The sequence below is a fragment of the Trachypithecus francoisi genome, unplaced genomic scaffold (genome assembly GCF_009764315.1).
Source record: "Trachypithecus francoisi isolate TF-2019V2 unplaced genomic scaffold, Tfra_2.0 Contig01440, whole genome shotgun sequence".
NCBI lineage: Eukaryota > Metazoa > Chordata > Mammalia > Primates > Cercopithecidae > Trachypithecus > Trachypithecus francoisi.
The window spans coordinates 2,993,038-3,012,655 of NW_022681431.1; the positions used below are offsets into that span (position 1 = coordinate 2,993,038).

Consider the following 19,618-nt stretch of genomic DNA (forward strand, 5'->3'; position numbering starts at 1 on the left):
CTAAATAAATGATATTGCATAGATAAATAAATCTTTCTTTGCAAATAGGAACTCAAATTATATCTTTAGCCTTTCAAAATGTTAAGTGGATCGGAAAAAAAATGTTTTCCCTGCTAACATTTGTTTGTAATTAAAACCACACGCACAGAGGGATTATAGAACTACATAATGCGAATGTGTCTTAATATGTCAAACTTCATCTAATACAGTTAATTATTCTCTGAGTATCGGGAAGAAATACTACATCAGAGGAGAAAGTATAAGAACAAAAAGAGAGAATCAGTCCTCCCACAGAGAAAGGGATAAACTACTTGTTAACTTTTCCATATTCTTTACATTTTTTCCTATTAGGTACATTGTGTAGTACACTGGAAAGAGTCCTATGGTCTTAAAAAAAATAAACAAATTATTTTCATATCAGTGAAGTATAATTATATTAAAGATAATTCATAATTATGTACATTCAGGATTAAAAAAGCATTTTTCATTTATAACTCTACAATTTCAAAAACAAGATGTACATTTCAATAACTCAGAAAAATTCTTTTCAATGCATGTTTATCAAGCATCATTAGGTTTTGATTCCATATCATGCTAGTCTATGATTTTAGTAAGTTTTTCGTAGCCTTACATGAGGTGAACATTCTAAAACTAACACTTCAGTATTCTTTGTTTTTAACTTTTAGGTTCAAGGGTCCACGTGCAGATCTGTTATATAGCTAAACTGTATGTCACAAGGGTTTGATGTGCAGATTATTTCACTGCCCACGTAATCAGTATAGTACCCGATGGGTAGTTTTATGATCCTCACCCTCAAGTAGGCCTTAGTGTCTGTTGTTTCTGTCCTTTGTTTTTTGTTTTTGTTTGAAATAGAAATTTATTCTCAGAATAATGCACAAAAGCACAGGTTGAAGCTACTGTTAGGAGGCTTCCCTCCCTCCCATTTCCTCCTTCCCCCTCCTCTGTATGCCAGGGAGGACACAGTTGAAGGAAACATGCAATCACAAACAACAATCAGCTCTAAACACAAAAGAGTTTGGTCCAAAAGAACTCAGTATAATTAATGCAGTTATTTTGTAGAACTTCACTGGGTAGGATTAAGATACTGCAGATGTAGTGTTTCCAAGGGCGGTTCATCAGTGCACCAGGGGTGCCTGCTCGAGGGAGCTGAGGACTGAGCGCATGCAGGGGACCTCTTTGGCCTGCTTGCTGGACCTGGGGTTACAGTCACAGAGCCAGGACACTTGATGCCACTCAGTGCTGGGGGATGACTCATCAACGTCATTAACAAAATGTTCTGCCCTTTGTTTGCCCTTGGTTGTTTGCCTTTGTTTTCTGTAGCTGCTCGTCTTGTCTTGTACACCACTCTTCCAGCTCCTTTATCATGTTTTATTTCCACTCTGCTTCTTGCTTCTGAGAATAGGCAGCAAGTGCTTCCAAGTGTTCCATTTTCTCTTCTTTCCATTTGCAAATATTTTCAGGCTGTGATTAGAATCGATCCACTTGTGAAATAGCTGCATAATTGTCTCTTGGACCATTAATTTCCTGGTGGTAGTCACCATCATCACTCCGTCAACAGCATCTGGACCCCTAGCTGTTCGCCTTGTGGCTGGGGCCCGGGGGCGACACCATCCAGGATGTCGAAGGTGACCTTGTTGTTCTTGATACCCATAGTCTTGCTCTCTTGCTGTGCCAAGAAGGCCGCTGCTGGGTCTTCTTCACTGGCGCCGGCCACTCCATTCCCCGGGACAGGATCCCCAGGGGTGCCACCAGGGGCACCGAATGGATCTTGCTCAGCCATGTCTTGCAGTTTAATGGCACAGACACCAATGGTAAGAGACAAACTAACCAATCCACCGACACCATGCCTGGCAATCGTGGTTGTGGTACCAACTGGGAGATGTTGTTCCTTTCTTTGTGTCTATATGTACTCAGTGTTTACCACCCACTTATAAGTGAGAACATGCTCTATTTGGTTTTCTGTTCCTGTGTTAGTTCGCTTAGGATAATGGCATCCAACTCCATTCATGTTCTGCAAAGCACATGATCTCATTCTTTTTTATGGCTGCTTAATAGTCATATATATATATATATACACGTATATATATATACACACACACACATATATATACGTATATACATATATATATATGTATATATGCACCACGTTGTCTTTATCTGTTCTACCATTGATGAACATTTAGGTTAATTCCATTTCTTGGCTCCTATGAATAGTGCTATGATGCACATACACGTCTATGTGTCTTTATGGTAGAACAACTTACATTTTTGGGAATATATACACAATAATGGGATTGCTGGGTCAAATGGTAATTAATTCTGTTTTAAGTTCTTTGAGAAATCGCCAGACTGCCTTCCACATTGGCAGAACTAATTTACACTCCCACCAGCAGTGTATAAGCTTTCTTCTTTTCCACAATCTCGCCAAAATCTATTATTGTCTGTCTTTTTAGTAGCCATTCTGATTGGTGTGAGGTAGCATCTCATTGTGGTTTTGATTTGCATTTCTGTAATGATTAACGATGCTGAGCATTTCTTCTTACGCTTGTGGGCCAGGTGTTTGTCTGCTTTTGAAAAGTGTCAGTTCATGTCCTTTGCCCACTTTTAAAGGGAGTTTTTTTTTTTTTGCTTATTTTTCTTACAAATTCTGGATATTAGACCTTTGTCAGATGCGTAATTTGCCACCACTTTCTCCTGTCCTATAGGTTGTTTATGCTGTTGATAACTTCTTCTGGTGTGCAGAAACTCTTTAGTTTAATTATGTCCCATTCGTCAATTTTTCTCTTTCTTGCAGTTGCTTTGAGCGTCTTCATCATGAAATCTTTGCCAGATCCTATCTCCAGAACGGTATTTCCTGGGTTATCTTCTGGGGTTTTATAGTTTTGGTTTTACGTTTAAGTATTTCATCCATCTTGAGTTGATTTTTGTGTAGGGTGTAAGGAAGGGATCCAGTTTCAATCCTCGGCATATGGCTAGCGAGTTACCCCAGCACCATTTACTGAATAGGGAATCCTTTCCCCATTGTTTGTTTTTGTCAGGTTTGTCAAAGATCAGATAGTTGTAGGTTTGCAGCATTACTTCTGGGCTCCTTATTCTGTTCCATTGGTCTCTGTGTCTATATTTGTACCAGTACAGTGGTGTTATGGTTACTGTAGCATTGCAGTATAGTTTGAAGTCTGGTAATGCCAAATGCTTCCAGCTTTGCCCATTTTTGGTTGCATATGAATTTTAAAATAGTTTTTTTCCTAATTCTGTGAAGAATGTCCTTGGTAGTTTAATAGGAATATCAATGAATTTGTGGATTGCTTTGGGCAATGTGGTCATTTTAATGATAGTGATTCTTCATAATCATGAACATGGAATGTTTTTCCATTTGTATCATCTCTCATTTCTTTGAACAGTGTTTTACAATTATGAAATATTTTAGAGAGCTTTTACCTCCTTGGTTATCTGTATTCTTAAGTATTTTATTCTTTTTGTGGCAATTATGAATGGGATTGCATTCTTAATTTAGCTTTCACCTTGGATGTTGTTGGTGTATAGGAATGCAATTGATTTTTCTACATGATTTACTGTTCTGAAACTTTGCTGAAGTTGTTTAGCAGATCCAGGAGCTTTTGGACAGAGACTATGGGGTTTTCTAGGTATAGAGTTATATTGTCAGCAAACATGATAATTTGACTTCCTTTCTTTTTATTTTGATGCATTTTATTTCATTTTCTTGCTGGATTTCTCTTGCTAGGACTTAACAGTACCATGTTGTGTTGGAGTGGTAAGAGAAGGCATCTTCATCTTGTTCCACCTTTCAAGGGGAATGTTTCCAGCTTTACCCATTCACTATGATGTTGGCAGTGGGTTTTTCATAGAGGGCTCTTATTTTTTTTGAAATATGTTCCTTCAGTGTCTAGTTTGTTGAGGGTTTTTAACATGAAGGAATATTGAATTTTTTTGAAAGCCTTTCATGTATGAAGATGATCAGGTGGTTTTGGTTTTTGTTGTGAGACAAAGTCTGCTCTCTTGCCTAGGCTGGAGTGCAGTGGTATGATCTTAATTCACTGCAACCTCTGCCTCTTGGGTTCAAACGATTCTCATGCCTCAGCCTCCCAAGTAACTGGGATTACAGGTGCTTGCCACTATACCTGGCTAATTTTTGTATTTTTAGTAGAGACAGGGTTTCACCATGTTGGCCAGGCTGGTCTAGAACTCTTGGCCTGAACTCATCCATCCGCCATGGCTTCCCAAAGTGCTGGGATTACAGGCGTGAGCCACCGCACCTGGCATATGTGGTTGGTTTTATTAGTTCTGTTATATTACGCATCACATTTATTGATTTGTGTATGTTGAACCAACATTGCATCCCAGAGATAAAGACTTCTTGATCATGGTGGATTAACTTTTTGATATACTGCTGGATTTAGTTTGCTAGTATTTTGTTGAGGATTTTTTGGTCCATGTTCATAAAAAATGTTGGCCTAATGTTTTCTGGTTTAGTTGTAACTCTGTCAGTTTTTGGTATCAGGATGATGCTAGCCTCATAGAATGGGTTCAGGAAGAGACCCCTCTTATTTATTTATTTATTTATTTATTTGCTGTAGTTTCAGTGGGAATGGTAGCAGCTCTTCTTTATACATCTGGCAGAATTTCACTTTGAATCCATCTGGTCCTGGGCTTTTTCTTGTTGTTAGGCTTTTTATTACTTACTCAATTTCAGAACTTACTGTTGGTCAGTTCAGGGATTCAGCTTCTTCCTGGTTCAATCATGGGAGGTTGTATGTTTCCAGGAAATTTATCTGTTTCTTCTAGGTTTTCTAGCTTCTGTGCATAGAGGTGTTTGTGGTAGTTTCTGAGGGGCTATGTTTTTTACTATTTCTGTGGAGTCAGTGGTAGCACCCCCTTTGTCGTTTCTGATTGAGTTTATTTGGATATTGTCTCTTACTTTAGTACTCTAGCTAGTGGTCAATTTAACTTATTAGTTTTCCACTATTGCACTGTGTGGTTATGTCAGTCTCTTCATAGGTCTCTAAGAACATGTTTTATGAATCTGTGTGTTCCTCTGTTGGGTGCATATATGTTTAAGATACTTAGGTCCTCTCGTTGAATTGAGCCGTTTACCACTATGTAAAGGGCTTGCCTTTCTTGGTCTTTGTTGCTTTAAAGACTGTTTTGTCTGAAATTAGAATACCAACCTCTGCTTTCTTCTGTTCTCCATTTGCTTGGTAGATTTTCCTCCACCTCTTCACATTGAGCCTGCAGATGTGATTGCGTGTGAGATGGATCTGTTGAAGACAACTTACCATTGGCTCTTGATTCTTTATTCAACTTGCCACTTTGTGCCTTTTAATTGGGGCATTTAGCCTGTTTACATTCAAGGTTGATATTGACATGTGTGGATTTGGTCCTGTCATCCTACTGTTACCTGGTTATTATGTAAACTTGTTTCTGTGGTTGCTTTACAGTGTCAGTGGTGTATGTATTTAAGTATATTTTTGTAGTGGCCAGTAGTAATATTTTCTTTCCACATTTAGTACTCCCTTCAGAACCTCTTTTAAGGTGATGCTGGGGGTCACGAATTCCCTTAGCATTTTCTTTCCAAAAAGGATTTTACTTCTTTGCTTATGAAGCTGAATTTGGCTGGATATAAAACTCTTGGTTGGAAGTTCGTTCGTTCGTTTTTGTTTTTTAAGAATGCTGAATATAGGTCCCCAGTCTCTCCTGGCTTGTAGGGTTTCTGCTATTTTAAGCCTTATTGGGGGTTCCCTTTATAGGTGATCTGGCCCTTCTCTCTAGCTGCCTTAACTTTCTTCCTTTCATTTTGACCGTAGAGAATCCCATGATTGTGTGTCTTGGGATGGGCATCGTGTACAGCATTTCACAGGGATTCTCTTCATTTCCTGACTCTAAATGTTGGCTGCTGGCCTCTCTAGCAGGCTTGGGGAAATTTTCATGGATGATAGATATCCTGAAATACACTTTCCAAGTTGCTTGCTTTCTCTCCCTTTCAGGGACACAAATGAGTCGTAGATTTGGGTCGCTTTACATAATCCCATTTTTTACATAGGTTCTGTTCATTTTTCTTTATTGTTTGTTCTTCGTTTCTGAATGAGTTTCAAAGAGCCAGTCTTTGACCTCTGAGATTCCTTCCTCAGCTTGCTCAATTCTGCTGTTGATACTTGTGATTGTATTCTGAAATTCTTTGAGTTTTTTAGCTCTGTTACCTCAGTTTAGTTCTTTGTTGAAATCGCCATTTTGTCTTTCATGTCTTGTATAATTTTATTGTATTCCTTAGAATCCTTGGACTGGGTTTCAACTTTCTCTTGAATCTTGGTGATCTTCGTTTCTATCCATATTCTGAATTGTATTTCTGTTATTTTAGTCTGGTTAAGAACCATGTTGGCCAGGCGCAGTGGCTCATGCTTGTAATTGTAGCACTTTGGGAGGACGAGGCGGGCGGATCACCTGAGGTCAGCAGTTGGAGACCACACTGGCCAACATGGTGAAATCTTGTCTCTACTGAAAATAGAAAATTAGCCAAGCGTGGTGGCGTGCGCCTGTAATCATAGCCACTCAGGAGGCTGAGGCAGGAAGATCACTTGAACCTGGAAGGCTGCAGTAAGCCAAGATCATGCCGTTTCTCTCCAGCATGGGCAACAAGAGGGAAGCTCCATCCAAAAATAAAAAAATGATTATCGGGGAACTAGTGTGGTCATTTGGAGGTAAGAAGACACTTTGGCTTTTTGAATTGCCAGAGTTCTTGCGCTGGTTTCTTTTTATCTTCGTAGGCTGATGTCCCTTCAGTCTTTGAAGTTGCCATCTTTTGGATGAGTTTTTTGTTCTTTTATCCTTTATGATAACCTTGGGGCCTTGATTATGGTATAAGGTGGGTTTGGTTGGCTGGCTTTGTTTCTGGAAGATTTTGGGGGGGCCATGGCTTAGCTGAAGACTCCCAGGCTGCATGCCCTAACTCTGGGGCGCTGGTTTCAGGCTCTAGCTTTGTTCTCTGGTTCCTCCTGATTACTAGAGGGGGTGAGTTGTTCCCAGATAGCTGGTCACAACACTCCCATGAGTGGTGTCAGCCAAAGTGCTTGATGGGAAGATGGCAGTGAGATTTGTGCTAGTTTACTCATGGCAGCAGCAGCAGCAGCTTGGTGGGGTGCATGCTCGTTGGCCAAGCTGAGGTATTGGGTGTGCTGGTGTGCTGGCATCCAAGCATGTGTTTGCACCATTGCCAGTATCACAGCAGGGGCAGAGATCTTTTGGGCATGGGACTCGTACCCTCCATTCACACAGGCAGTAGTGGCAGTGCAGCACTGGGGGCAAGGCCACTAGTGTCAGTGCAGTGGTGGTGTCAGTGGAAAGAAAGATTGGGCACAGGAGGGCATGCAGTTAGCACCCTCTGATGTGGTTTGGTTGTGTCCCCACCTAAATCTCATCTTGAATTTTAACTCCCACGGTTCCCACATGTCATAGGGGGGACCCAGTGAGACATAATTGAATCATGGGGGCAGGTCTTTATCATGCTGTTCTCATGGTAGAATAAGTCTTATGAGATCTGATGTTTTATAAAGAGGAGTTCCCCTGCATTAACTCTCTCTTGCCACCATCCATTAAAATGTGACTTGTTCCTCCTTGTCTTCTGCCATGATTTGGAGGCCTCCCAAGCCAACTGGGACTTAAGTTCATTAAACCTCTTCTTCTTGTGTCTTTATCAGCACTGTGAAAACGAACAAATACAGTAAATTGGTACCAGTAGATTGGGGCGTTGCTGAAAAGCTACCCAAAAATGTGGAAGTGACTTTGGAACTTGGTAAGAGGGAGAGGTTGGAAAAGTTTGGGGGCTTTAGAAGAAGACAGGAAAATGTGGGAAAGGTTGGAACTCCCTAGAGACTTGTTGAATGGCTTTGACCAAAATGCTGATAATGATATGAACAATGAAATCCAGACTAAGGTGGTCCAGATGGAGATGAGGAACATGTTGGGAACTGGAGCAAAGGTGACTCTTATTGTTTTAGCAAAGAGACTGGTGGCATGTTGCCCCTGCCCTAGAGATTTGCACAACTTTGAACTCAAGAGAGATGACTTAGGGTATCTGGTGGAAGAAATTTCTAAACAGCAAAGCATTCAAGAAGTGAGGTGGGTGCTGTTAAACACATTCAGCTTTATAAGGGAGGCAGAGCATAAAAGTTCAGAAAATTTGCAGCCTGACAATGAGATAGAAAAGAAAAACCCATTTTCTGAGGAGACATGCAAGCCAGCTGTAGAAATTTGCATAAATAATGAGGAGCTGAATGTTAATCCCCCAGACAATGGGGACAATTTGTCCAGGGCATGTTAAAGGTCTTCATGGCAGCCCCTCCCATCACAGGCCCAGAGGCCTAGGAGGCAAAAATGGTTTCGTGGGCTGGGCTCAGGGTTCTTGTGTCGTGTGCAGCCTAGGGACTTGGTGCCTTGTGTCCTTGTCGCTCTAGCTGTGACTAAAAGGGGCCAAGATACAGGTCAGGATGTGGATTCCGAGGGCACAAGCTCCAAGCCTTAGCAGCTTCCATGTGGTGTTGAGCATGTGAGTACTCAGCAGTCAAGAATGGAGGTTTTGGAACCTCTGCATAGATTTCAGAGGATGTATGGAAACACCTGGATGTAAAGGCAGAAGTTTGCTGCAGGGGTGGGGCGCTCATGAAGAACTTCTGCTAGTGCAGTGTGGAAGAGAAATGTGGGGTCAAAGCCCTCACACAGAGTCTCTACTGGGACATTGCCTCCTGGAGCTGTAAGAAGAGGGCCACCATTCTCCAGACCCCAGAATGGTAGATCCACTGACAGTTTACACTGTGTGCCTGGATCCCTGCATCCCTGCTATGAAACCCACTTGATCATCTGTTCAGGTGGATTATCTGTTTGATAGGTTGTTGGGTTCAGTTAGCTAACATCTTGTTAGGAATTTTAGCACCTATGCTCATCAGGGATATCAGTCTGTAGTTTTCTTTTTTGGTTATATCTTTTCCTGGTTTTGGTATTAGGGTGATACTGGCCTCATAGAATGATTTAGGGAGGGTTCCTTCTTTTTCTGTCTTGTGGAATAGTGTCAGTAGAATTGGCACCAATTCTTCTTTGAATGTCTGGTACAATTCTGCTGTGAATCTATCTGGTCCTGAACTTTTTTTTGTTGGTAATTTTTAAATTACCATTTCAATCTTGCTGCTGTTCAGGGTATCAAATAAGCTAGGAGGGTTGCAGCTTGCCAGGAATTTAGCCATCTCTGTAGATTTTCTAGTTTAGGTATGTAAAGGTGTTCACAGTAACCTTGAATGATCTTTTGTATTTCAGTTCTGTCAGCTGTAATATCTCCTGTTTTATTTCTTATTGAGCTTGTTTGGATTTTGTCTCTATTTTTCTTGGTTAATCTTGCTAATGGTCTATCAGTTTTATTTATATTTTCAAAGAATCAGCTTTTTTATGTATCTTTTGTATTTTTTTGTTTCAATTTCATTTAGTTCTGCTCTGATCTTGGTTATTTCCTTTCTTCTGCTGAGTTTGTGTTTGGTTTATTCTTGTTTCTCTAGTTCCTTGAGCTGTGACCTTAGATGGTCTGTTTGTGCTCGTTCAGACTCTTTGATGTAGGCATTTAGGGCTGTGAACTTTCCTCCTTGCACGGCCTTTGCTATATACCAGAGGTTTTCATAGGTTTTGGCTGTCTTTGTGAGGGAGCCAAGTGCCGGGAGTCTAGTTGGCTGTCTTGCTACAACTTTCTCAAATGCAAATATCTTGACCACAGAATCAGAATTTTACTCATCTTATCTTTATAATTCTCTCTGTAAGGCTGCACATATCTGCTGAATGAATGAATGAGCCAAAGAAAGTGCATGTAAAACGACCAGACCTAGTGGGTTATGTTTATTATCTGTTTAGGTCATAATGCTGCCTGTGTTTTCCTATGTATTTATAAAACATAAAGGACTTTGTTTTTGTTTGCCTGTTTTTGGAGTAACTTGAGAAATTGTTTTACATTTATTTAGATTTATGCAGTAACTAGGAGACTTTACTATATACAATGCAAAGATTATTATTTGTGAAATTATTTCTAGCTATCTAATAATATCAATATTTAGTCTAGTTAATAAATTACCTTATACAGGGTATACCAGAGCTTAATCTTTGAAAAGTTTTGGACTTATCCAAAATATATTTAATTTGGTTTATCCCAAACTGTATGTTGAAATACAAAGTTAATATATACCATACAAATTTAAAAACAATTTAAAATATTTCTTTACTATGACTTATACTCTTTTATCCCTTAAAATGAAACTTAAAAAATACTATTGAAGATTATAAGATTCAAAGTAAGCCTTGTTCCTAAAATGAATTTTATAATAGATGTCTAGCAAAGCTGCTATGTTAATAATGCAAAAATGCTGTAATTTTCTCCCAAATTAGCAATTACTGTGAAAAGCAACATTTTATTTCTGCCAAGAAATAAAATTATTGTGTTCTACATCAAACTCTGCGAGAATCTGTTAAAAACTCTGTGAGGTGACTTTACAATTTCTTTCACTAAATGTATGAAAACAATCAATTATGAAATAAGTAGTAACTGTATATTGTGTCTGAGACTCGATTTTCTGTTTATATACTTACTAAATCCTTAAGTTGTAGTTTTAGGTTCAAAATATAAACTCAACTTCAACTTCAGAAATGCTTTTCCCATTATATGAGACTGCCTCAAACCTCATTTATGGTTTAGAAATGTCTTTATTATGTTATCAAGGTAATCTCTATGGCACCTAAATTGTTTATACTATTACATCTCAGAGTATTTGCTATTGGTTTTTTTTTTTTTTTGAGACGGAGTCTCACTCTGTCGCCCGGGCTGGAGTACAGTGGCCGGATCTCAGCTCACTGCAAGCTCCGCCTCCCAGGTTTACGCCATTCTCCTGCCTCAGCCTCCCGAGTAGCTGGGACTACAGGCGCCCGCCACCTCGCCTGGCTAGTTTTTTGTATTTTTTAGTAGAGACGGGGTTTCACCGTGTTAGCCAGGATGGTCTCGATCTCCTGACCTCGTGATCCGCCCGTCTCGGCCTCCCAAAGTGCTGGGATTACAGGCTTGAGCCACCGCGCCCGGCCTGTATCTGACAATATTAGATATTTAAGATATTTTTTCTATGCCATTCTCTCATTACTAGGTGAAAATGAAATTTTTTTATACGTTTGACTGTGATACATCTTCATTATGCTCTTCTGTTGCTTACAAATAGAAACCTTTATTGTTCTCCAGTTTGCTTATCAGTTAGCATATTAAGTTCTGAAAGCATGGACCATTCTCTTTTGTTTCTTTCTTTTTTTTTGAGACAGGGTCTCCTTCTGTGTCCCAGGCTGAAGGTCAGTGGTGTGATCACAGCTCACTATAACTTCAAAATCCTAGGCTCAAGCCATCCTCCCACCTCAGCCTCCTTAGTAGCTGAGACTACAGGTGCATGCCACTGCGCCCAACTAATTAAAAAAAATTTTTTTTTTGTAGAGACAGGGTCTTGCTGTGTCATCTAGGCTGGTCTTGAACTACCAGCCTCAAGTGACACTCTGACACTGGCCTGCCAAAGTGCCCGGATTACAGGGGTGAGCCCACTATGGGCAGCCATCTTCAGCCTATTTTAAGTTAATAATTTTATTAAAATACATTGTAAATATAACTAGCAATCATTTAACTGTAACAACTATTCAGTGAATTGTAATGTATATTTCATTACTGGTTATTAAGTCATTACTGAAGGCATTCTCATTGTTTTTCATTTTCTCCTAGCACTTTCATTCACTGTAGTTCTCGAAACTTTTAGACGTCACTCTCTCACAACTCCTTCTTGCTCTCTCTCTATTATATCATTGATGGTAGTAAAACAGACTACTTGGATTTTAGTGTCCATATGTCAGTATTCAGACTTTACCATAAAACCTAGCATTAACAATGGTCATATGATCTGATATCATTGATATGACTTCTAAAAAATGCTGTTTGCTGCAGTAATAAGATTATATGCAGAAAGTAATTTCCTTATTAATTAATAGTTGCATTTTCAAATCAACTTTAGATACTGATAGCACATGACATTTTCCCTCCAATATGAGTTTGAAAGATCAGGAGGTTGACAAGAGCGAAAAGCCACTGGAATTCTTTGTTGCTTGTTAGATTTAGTGCAGTTTACAAAGAGTATGGACTTTGTTTAGACAGTGTACAGGAAAAGTCTAATTCAATGTTTTATAAAGCACTTAGAGCTTAAATAGAACTTTTGAAATAGATTTTTTTGACCAAGTGATTAGCCTTTCAACAAGTGCTATAGAAGCAAGAATTATACAAGCATCTGCAAAAGCCTCTATATAATGTCTTGCTAGCCCATTTTTTAATAAACAGGACTTGAATCAGCAGAAAGGGCATTCCAATACTGCAATATGAGAATCTTTTTATTATCTACTTTTGAATAGAATCTATTATTAGTTGTAGAGGTTAAATACCCTGTCTTTTGCGTGTTCCTTAGATTGAAAACAGGACAACATTATAGTGAAAGCAGCAGCTTAAGGTATGAAATTCTGAATCCAAATACATTTCAACTCCAAGTAATCTCTGGGTCCAGAAAGCTAGTTGCATTGACTCAGAAAAAAGTTTATCATGCTTTTGCACCAGACATACTCACACTTTGAGTCGTTTATTTAATTCAATTCAATGAATAACTGCTGTGTGCTTTTCCCTCTTTGTAGCTCTGGGGATGTAACAATATTCTGGGTTCAATTCCTGTATTTGTGAAGTTCACTATTTATTCAGGGCTGTAGGTGATTCTACAGATAATTTCTGATAGAATATAAGACTAGCTATAATCATAATATAAGCAAAGTGCTGTGTGAACAGAGTAAGTAGGAGTGAAAGAGCTTTTTCCTTAGGCTGGATATTGTAGGAAAAAAATTAAATTTCTTCAGTTAATGGACAAGTGGAAAGATAGAGAGGACAGAATGAACAAAGGCCATATGCCTTGTTGAGGGAACAGAGAGTAATTTGATGTGGTTCCTGCCTGTGAGTGTTGAGAAATGAGACTAGAAAGATAATTTGTTACTAGATTGTGAAGGACCTTGAAAGCTTTGTGGTAATTTGCTCCTAATCATCTGAGCAGTAGGAAATCATGGAATGATGTGAAGAAAGAGTGGTGTTGGGTAGTTACCTAAGAAACTGTTTGTCTAACAGAGACAGATGTCTCTTTCAGTGTTTGTCTGAAAGAGAATGTTTGTTGTCCGTTTTCTGGTCCTTTGGCTAGAGACAATGGCTGGAGCTTTTTTTTTTGACTTTGCCTGTTGGTGTTTCTGGGTTGCCCGCTTCTCCAGTAACATCCAGTCCAGGATATATTAAGTAAGAATCATAGTGTTAGTCCGGAGATCCCTATTCTGTATACTTTCTTCTCTCTACCTTTCAGAATCTTATGTTTGTTTTGTATGTGATATCCAGGGTGTTTGGCAGTATTTAACCAGAGAGACAGACACAAGTGCCTCCATTCATCTTGTCTGGAATTAGAAATCTTAAATGGACTTTAAAAAATGCTATAGAAGTAAAATGTACAACTAGTGTAATACATAGATCTTAAATGCCTATTTTAATAAGTGTATATTTCTCTGTAATAATCATTATAAAGCTTTTTTATTCTCCCACATAATTTCCTCAGGGCCTCTTGCATGTACACCTGCCATTTCTCATAGGAAGCCACTGTTAGGATTTTTATCACCATAGATTGCCTTGCCTTTGCTTGAAGTTACCATAAAGTGAATCACATAGTATGCATCTGGATAGTTCTACTTAACGTATTTTTGAAATTGAAGATGATTTGTAAAATACTGTGTGTGTGTATTTTTTATTTTTAAAATTTTGCCATAGAATAATATAAGAGTAGTGCTGTAGGAAGGAAGTTAATTTTGTAGTGGATATAGTAGCCGTTTTGGGTTGGTGGTTGTTTGATGGTTCAGTACAGAAGTAGATGAATGGAGATGCTGAATTCCCCACAGTTGTCATCAATCTGTTAATAAAGCAAAGCCATATGTATTAGAAAGTAACTGCAGTAAGAAAAACTTTGCAGTGTTTCAGAAGGAAGAAGTAGAAGAAGGATATTTATAGGGCTTTGGGATCTGCGTTTAAATGGTTTAAGGTGGGCTTTTTAAGACAGGCAGCTTATGTGGATTAGGCAAATTCTGTGATGGAACAGTTTAGATTTGTTGGACACTAAGGCAAGAGTCTTAAAGTAAGCTGTTTATCCAGGTGTATGGACTATTGTCTCTGATAAATTGATCTGTGAGAATTTCTTGAAGCAAACAGTAGGTTATTTTTTTGGTTTATAGTCTTATCTTTGCCAGGCAAAGATTTCCTTTAACAAACTAGTAAGTCATGTTGACACAGATGGTCTCAGTTCTCAGAGATAAGAGGTTGTTGATGAATTTGAGGTTTTTAAGGCCACTCCAAGGTAATGGAAATGGGTTGAGAATGGAAGAGCTATTATATAAGGGACCATTCAGGGGTGTGTGGGGAACAAAATCAAGAGAGCCTATTTTCTCGGCCTGATGGGGCTTCCTTCTGTAGACTCTTTTTGTTTACTCTGGCATGTACTCTTAAAAGACTTTTCATAGATATTTCAGATGGAAAAGACTCTAATGTTACCAAAGCCAGAATCTTCTGTTTGAGTAAGAACCCTTTTTGTAAACATCAGTATTAAATAATAGTTGTTGAGCCTCTTCTTAAACAATTTAGATAGGGAACTTGCTTTCTCAGGAGACAGCCAATTGTAGCTTTAGAATGCTTTATTTGTTGAGAAAATGTTTCATATATGGAGCTGAAAACCGTTCCTTTGAAATGCTTAATAGTGCTTGCTTTCCTCCCTCTGGAATCTCATGGTATAAATACCTTCCAAGTTTCGAATATCAGCTGAACAAATATTTGCGGTGGGCGTTCACACTGGACTCTCTAGGCAATCTATTTCCAGCTCTTTCAGCAGATTGGTAGAGTCTCACTATCCTGATTTCTGTTCTCTGCTTTGCTCTCCAGTTTGTCGGTGTCACCATTAATACCTGCAGTGTTCACGTTGAATATTATTCTCCAGATGCATTCTGAACAGGGAAGAGTGAAAGTATTACTTTTGTTTCTGTGTACCAGACTTATATTACTTAAAGTAACACATTGAAACAAACAAGGAACAACAACAAAAAACACAACTTGTTTTTAGCTTTTCTAATAGCTTCATAATGGTTCACTTGGTTTCAGCATTGTTAGGCATAGCTGACAGTGATTGAGAGTTTCAGATAGATGAGCTGAAATTGTTTATGTGCATGATGCCAAGAAGTATACTGTCCCTGTTTACTAACTAAACAAACAAACAACAGCCATGCAGTGGAGGTAGCAGTGAAGCTATCTTATTGTTTGTTTAACTTAGACCCTAGTATAGGGAAGAACTGCTGAGATTCTTTCATGTTGATTCCCCAAATGAGTATAGAATCTCATTTTAGTTGCATAGCTTGCTATTATTAGGGAAGAAAATGTCTTTCCAAACTCTTTATGAATTCAAGAATGTTGTAGAGGAAGTATCAGGGGACATTAGTATAGCTATAAACTTTAAAGAGATTTGTGACTTGAGCCTAATTAATTATAGATTTCAATATTATGGAAATAGAGGTAAAATAAATAACATATTCCAGCTACTCTATACTTTTAATTTCCTTTTCTGAACCCTTCTAAGTGGGAATTTTTTCTTCAAATTTAATGTACTTTGGGTTGCAGTTGAGTTGGAGAATTTGAAGTTTGTCTTGTTTTTAACATTTTTAAAATATTCATTAGTGATATTGAAAATAACAGCTTTGGGCAGCCTTGCTGTCTTTGGCCATTTGGGTTGCTCTAAAGGAATACCTGAGATTAGGTGATTTTTAAAGAAAAGAGTTTTATTTGGGTCACCATTCTGCAGGTGGTACAAGAAGCATGGCACTAGCATCTGCTTCTGGTGAGGGCCTCAAGCTGCTTCCACTCACAGCGGAAGTTACGGGAAGCCAGCATGTGTAGCAATCACATGGCGAGCGAGAGGAGGAAGTGCCGGATTCTCTTAAATCACGGGAACTAATAGCGGAAGAACTCATTCATTACTGGGAGGGTGGCACCAAGTCCCCCATGACCCAAACACCTCCTGTCAAGCCCACCTCCAACTTCAACATGAGATTTGGAGGGGACAAACATACAAACCATAGCACTGTATTCATTAGCTCAATTGCTCAGCAGAAGTTTACAGAGTGTCTGCTGTATGCTGCCTTAAGCAGTCTGGCTTGGCACTGCAAAACAAGTGATGAACAAAATAGATAAAGTTATAACCTCAAAAAGCTTTTATTTTAGCCAGGGGACACACAGTGAAAAAGCAAATATATGAGGTGGTAGTAAATACTTTGAGAAAAGTAAAGCAGAGTGATAAAAGGTTGAGGAGAATGCGTTTTTATAAAAGTGTTCTGAGAAGGCCTATCTGAAAAGAAGTCATGTAGGCAGAGACCTGAAGGAAATGAGAGAGTGATTTATATAGTATCTGGAAGATGGAACAGCAAGTGCAAAGGCCCCAAAGTGGAAACATTCTTAATGGTTTTTTGGATTGTTTTTTGGAATAGCAAGGAAGCCTGTATGATTGTAGTAATGAGAGTGAGGAAGAGAGTGGTAGATATGGTGAGAGTGACGGTGCTGTGCCGTGGGGCAGAGGCAAGAGCATAGGTTGACATGTGTTCTATGTAAGGCCTTGTAAACTCTGTTACGGACCTTGAATTTTAATCTTAGTGATGTGGAAGCCATTTGAAGGATATCAAGCCAAAGAGTGAGAGAATCTGACATTTTAAAAATCACTTGCTTTTGAGAAAGATAGCTACATAGCTTTATTGGTTATTTGTTCTCATTCAGTTTATGGCAACTACTAAACTAGACTGTAATGCTGGTTCTCCACAGAACACATAAATACCAACTAAAGGAAACTTTCTTTTTTCTTCTTTTCTTTTCTCTTTCCTAACCCACCGCCCCTGTGTCTGTCTGTACATCCAATCCTTCTCCTCTTTTTCCTTTTAGCAGCAGATACATGATGCTTGGGACATAAAAAGAATGAGCATTGTTTCCTCCTGTATTGACCTAACTTTGCTATCAGAGAGTTTTACAATAGGAAGGATCATTACTTCTTACGTTTGAATTTGTAGATAAACTGGGAATCAAAAGGGTTAAGTAATTTGCCCAAAGCACATAACAAGTTAATCACAAAGCAGTTAGAATCCACGCTAGCTTCTTTGTTAATCCTATATTCTTAAAAAAAAAATAGTCTTTATTATTTGGATCACTTATCATATAACTTACTAGGTTTCTCTGTGGCATCTCATATTTTATACCTTTATTTTATTAGTGTATTATTATTATTTACATCTTTGTATTTTCATGACCCATTTCTTGAAAGATAATTTAAAATGCCCTGGGTGCATGATTTTTTTTTTCTTGGACCTTCTTAACGACAGGAATTAGAGCCATAGTTGCCAAAGCAGTTATATTAAAGAAAGAGTACAGAGACGTTGATTTGATGATGAAAGGAAGCAGTGCTGGAATGTTTTCTTAGCTTCTTAGGATGAGTGGCGTTTCACAGTGGTATATTTGTTTAAAATAAAACAGATTTCCTTGGAACAAAAACTAATTAAACAAGAAGACTGCTCAAATTTTTGTTACGGAAAACCAATCCAAAATCTATTCATTTTTATGAAACCATTTGTAGAAATCAGAATGACTATAATATTCCGTTAAATTAGATTGATCACCTAACAGTAATGTGTAGTGTATATAAATAAAATTTTTTATAAATGGAATAAAATATTTTCTTGTATGTAACCAATTTTGGTGGGTAATATGTCAGAGCTACCAGACTTCCCTTTAAAATGATTCTTCACAAAGTGCTGATAGCTTGCTCTGATAAAAGTTTCTCAGAAGGCTGAATTCAAACATCCTTGAGCATGACTCTGTGTGATAGAGTGGAAGAAACAAGGTCTTTGTGCATCTCTTCGATATTTAGTGGGTTTTGTGCATCTATCCTGTGTAATACTGCTTCAGCCCAATGATGATGGCAGGTGGGCCATCTTCAGTCCGTCAGAGTTTCTAGGTATTACAGAAATAGCTTCTCTTTTGGTTCTCATCCCCTCCTTCATGCTTTACGACTTACATATTATCAGGTAAAACTCTGCTGCCTTTCTTGCTAGTTTATCTTGAATCTCTGTGCTGTGACGTAACAGAGGCATCCATTTTTCACTACTTGTTTTCTTATATTTTGGAAGTTTGGGTTTTAGATTCCAGTTAAGTACTCTTTAAAGATACTCATATTGGCCGGGCGCGGTGGCTCAAGCCTGTAATCCCAGCACTTTGGGAGGCCGAGACGGGTGGATCACGAGGTCAGGAGATCGAGACCATCCTGGCTAACATGGTGAAACCCCGTCTCTACTAAAAATACAAAAACTAGCCGGGCGAGGTGGCAGGCGCCTGTAGTCCCAGCTACTCGGGAGGCTGAGGCAGGAGAATGGCGTAAACCCAGGAGGCGGAGCTTGCAGTGAGCTGAGATCCGGCCACTGCACTCCAGTCCGGGCGACAGAGCGAGACTCCGCCTCAAAAAAAATAAAAATAAAAATAAAGATACTCATATTATACGTGGTTGGATCTCTCAAATTTTAGCTGTGAGTGTAACAAAAATAGTTATCCTTTGTCCCTAATTAAACCAGATTGTAATCTAGAGACAGGAGTGTTAATTCCTATTGTCTCAGTACTTCTGATGTAGTAGAATATTACATAATGTTTCCCTAAATTTTCAGTAAATAATAAATTACTATTATTGCATATATATGGTATATTTTGGTATATATTTGTGTGTTTGCTGTGTATTTTCATTTGAGAGCCTAATAGTGTTAATTCTTTGCATTTATGTTGTCAATAAGTCGATTAAGGAAGCAAAGGAAGATAAAGTGTTATTTTTCATGAGCAGCATTCTCTTTTGCAGTGCTTTCCTCAGGAAATGAAAGAAAGATTTTTCATAATCTAACAAGAACATCCAATTAGATATTAAAATATTGGTTTTAAGTAAGCCAATTAAGAAAGTACCCTTCAAACTTTTTTCATGACTTTGCTGTTATCAAACAGATGTCAGAGTCATAATATGAATACTTAAAAAGGGTTTGAAATGTCAATAGAAGAAGCTTCCACTCTGAAATTCTATTTGCAGGAGTGGAGAAAAGATAACAGTATTATCAATTTCGTGTTGCCCATACAGAAATGTGGATTTTAATACAAGATGTTAATATACTAATAAATATTTCATAACTTGAAAATAATTATGCCTTCTGTATGGATGAAACAAACTACATTGAACTCTTGATTGTGCAAATCTGATCGTGAGCATTTTCTAAGCACTCTTCCATTGTACAATGATATTTTAGAAAATTAAAGTACTTCTAGAGAAGCATGTATTTCAGCTGTCAACTTTATTCTTTTAGTATTTTGTCCTTTTAAATTTGGGAAGTTAAGTTGTAGGGCACATGAAGTTGATTCAGCCAT

The 19,618-nt window shown here is 38.4% G+C and overlaps 1 protein-coding gene and 1 pseudogene across 2 annotated transcripts in view; one reads left to right on the forward strand and one right to left on the reverse strand.

Annotated features, from left to right (window-relative positions):
• The window catches only part of TUSC3 (tumor suppressor candidate 3), a 215,911-nt gene that overhangs the window by 137,188 nt on the left and 59,105 nt on the right, over positions 1-19,618 (forward strand). The gene's annotated exons all lie outside the window — the stretch shown is intronic.
• Positions 1,137-1,801, reverse strand: LOC117092421 (annotated as a pseudogene).